This window comes from Corvus moneduloides, chromosome 2 (assembly GCF_009650955.1).
Source record: "Corvus moneduloides isolate bCorMon1 chromosome 2, bCorMon1.pri, whole genome shotgun sequence".
In the NCBI taxonomy this organism is placed as follows: Eukaryota; Metazoa; Chordata; class Aves; order Passeriformes; family Corvidae; genus Corvus; species Corvus moneduloides.
The window spans coordinates 104098279-104102046 of NC_045477.1; positions in this window are offsets into that span (position 1 = coordinate 104098279).

The following is a 3768-nucleotide window of genomic DNA, read 5'->3' on the forward strand; positions in this document are numbered from 1 at the left end:
AGACTCCAAAATTTAGCAAGCCTAGCTTGCATCTTGAAGTGTGGATGCTTGTGTGACACTAAGATGAGCCAACCATCACAGAGGCAGCTGAAGGCCAGCTGGATTCTTTCCTCAGAAGAAATCCTTCCAAATGTTGGACATGTACAACCTGCTCTGAAGAAGACTGGAGTCACTTGCTGATGCCAGTGCTGCAGGTAAGGACCATCTTCTGCAGAGCAGAGCCCACCAAGCTGCCTGCCACACTTTGCCTGCCACAGGACAATAAAATACAGCACTTTCCCCAAAAGCTTAGTTAAGCCTCATTAATCAAAAAAGGGCTTTGCGACAAAAGTGTTGGCTATTTTATATATATGCCTAGTTAAAATGAGCAGTAGTACCTCACTTCTGTTTACAAGAACATAAACATGAACACAGGTAGGCAGACAAATTAACCCACTGACATGCAAGAAAAGTCAGAAGTTGGTCACCTTTTACAAAACCTGACATTTCCAGGAAAGTATTAGGATCATCTGAGTTATCTATTCACCTAAATCCATTTGACGCACTACCCTGGCCCTAATCACAAACTTAACACAGAAGCAGGTATGTGAAATTGGATCCAGTTTTTCCTTTTATGAGAGGACGTGAGGGAGAAAATAACAATTCCTTTTTTTTTGCCCTCATGGTGAGACAGCTGCTGAATTCTGTTCTAATAATAAAAAAGTAGGAGTCACCAGGATGGGTTTGCATTCTCAAAGAGCAAAATAAAAAAAGCAGCAACTGCTGCATCCCATGCACCACCTTTGGTAACTCCTCTTCTGAGACTCAATGGTATCTTTGAGGAACTTGAGGCAGTGGAGAGAGAGACAAAGGAACATATACAAAATAAGCAGCATTTCAAACATGTCCAGGGAGACAGCAGTTTAAAATGCAGCAGGATTTCCAGGCTGCAGTGGGCTGTGGAGTACTTCTGTCAGAAGATCTTCTGTCTCACTGTCTGCGTTCAGTTTTCTACATAGCTCCATGCTATAATTAGTCTGATAGCTGTGCACCTACTTTAGTGAGTAGCAAAGCAGCTGCTGGAATTGCCTATAGCTGAATTGATGTGTCAGCTTATAAATTACGGTTCTATTGCCTACACATTGGATCTTAATGTCCTAAAGACATGTCTCTGCAATTTGCTAATTACTGTAATTTGGATAATTTTATATGACCACCTCTTACCAAACAAAAAATATATTGAAGAATTTTACTAGTTTAAACCTGCTCAGGAGTTAAAAAGAAAAGCGTTTAGCACTTCCACCCTGTTTTTCAGTGTGTGAGTGCTGGGGGAACAGGTGGGTACTCAACTGTTCACTTAGCTGTCTGCTCTGTAAAGAAATGGCAGTCTATCAGAAATGCCTACACAGATGAAGAGATAATTTTATTATAAGGAAGTGAATTCTCAGTCTAGTCCTCTTCCAGACATTTGCTATTTTTTTCTCATTATTTTTGGTAATGCTCAAAGTGCCTTCTTCGGGCATCTCTCAATGGCAGCTGCTGCAGCAGAGTGGCACAGCCCTGCTCGAGCAGCAAACCCCTGAACGAGGAGCTCAGGAACCTGCTCTTATCCATCAAACCCTCAATGACCTTCACCCGCCCTCACTTTCTGCAGTTCAAGCCCTCATCAGTCTGGCAACCCTGCTATGTATTCAGTAGAGTTCATGTCAGGGGTATGATTGCACCCCAAGGAGGGATTTCAGAGAGGTGAGCACTGTGTTTCAGCTGTGGACATCTATTTTAAAAAGCCAGCACCAGCATGCCCCAGACACTTTTACTGTGACTTCCTATTTAAACCTTATCAGCTTTACCACCATCCAAAATAGAAGACAGCAGCCTCACTAACACGGGACCTTGGCACTCCGTGGTGTTGAGCTGTTATTCCGTCACTGCCCGGGAGTCAGGCCACCAGACCGAGTTTTCCAGTGACCAAATCTAGATGGGCTAACACCATCTAGATTCAGTCATCTGCTTCCCTCCCCTGACCTTCTCAGGGCCTGAAATCTTTATAAATAAAAGTCAGTAGGATTCAAGCACGGTGTTCTCTATCTAGAAAAAAGAGAGGAAAACACATCATTGAGCATGTATATCCAGAGTAAACCAGAGCTAATTCCCTCTCAATTAACACCTCACCACTCTCTCTCCTCATCAAAAAAAACATCGAGGAACTAATAGCCTGCTCTTGCCAATTCTTATTAAATTATCTGGAAGCTCACACCAGATTATCACAGTGGCTCCATCTGGTCATATAAACCACTCTCTCCAAGTTCTTGCCCTCTGGAAAAGTCATCTGTTCCTACTGTGAGAAAAGTGGCAGCCCACCTCACACAGCAGTGGTATGGTGCCTGGTGGAATGGTATCCACCATCAGGGTACTCTAATAAACACCCATAGTCCCAGCTCCCTGGAATCTGGCACTGGGTGACAGGGTGAGCTGTCGAATCCTGCCCAGCACTGCAAAACACATGCAGAGCCCTGTGGGACCGACAGTTCCTCAAGTCCTTTTTCAGTGGGTACTGAAGAATCATGAGTGTCTTTGAGAAAACAGCCTCTTTTTATTGTAATTACATTCCTTTTACAGTATTACAGCATGCAAGTGTGGAAGCATAGAAGTTATAAAGCCAGAAAAATCAAGGGTGAAAGCTCTATCAGCAGGAGGAATACTACTTCTCTGCTTAGTCATGAAGACTGCCCCTAAGATCACTGAAGAAAGGGCATGATCAGGATCATCTAAGCCCAGGAACCTTCTCTGAACATGGACTGCAACTGGTACCTAAGCCATGATTCTCATCCAGCTGAGGGAGAGTGACAGTGGCAGAAGGAAGTGTAGTGACAAGGAAGGTTTGCTCTACTCTTTTCTGGTTCACACTAGACAAGGTTTTCTAGTCTTTTTTTGCAAAGCAGATTAAAAGATGTATACCAAACCAGAGAAGAGGTATTTGAAGAAATCCCAACTGTTCCTGGTGCCCTCTTTAAGTACTTTAACTGTTCTGGCAGTAATGGTAAAAAAAAACCCCAAAGAATTGCAGATTGTTTGCTTTTCACACTGCACTTCAGTAAAGATTATTCATTGTAAAGATTAATGCAAACCACACCAGACTATTAAGTTTTGAATTAGAAAAAAGGGTCATTATCTACAAAGGGCTTTGTAACAACTTCTTATGTGTCCTTTCTCACACACAGATTGAACTTCTACGTGCCTGTGTCTGTAAGCCTGGGGATACCCAGCAAAATCCCCACGGCTGGCTGCTCCACAGGCATGGGAATGCAGAACTCTGTACATTCTGATGGGGTAGTTAAAAAAAAACCCTAGGCAAACTGTGATTTTGGGTTTTGACATGCATTATATTATTCCTGTCTAAAACCGTTTTTTCCCAGTAATTACCCCCAAAATTATTACTTGGATATTTTATTTCAAAATAATGAATCTGAGAAACACTTTGCTATTAGTTTTCTAAATAATTAGTTGTGGTAGAAATCCTGCTTATACTGGAAAATTTGGCCAATAAATTAAATAGAAGAAGCTGCCAAAATTATATTTACCTTTAAAAATAATTAATCACTCATACACACTGAAAAAAAATGCTGGGAGCTTTAAAAATTTCTTCATAGCTTGTATCTTAAGTCTGCAATACCAGGTATATAGAGAAAAACAAACCAAACCCCCTGCACTCTGTCCCCTCCCAGCTTTCACTGCTGTTTATTAAAAATGGGAATAAGCAAAACCCCAATGAATGCTCTCGCACTTAGA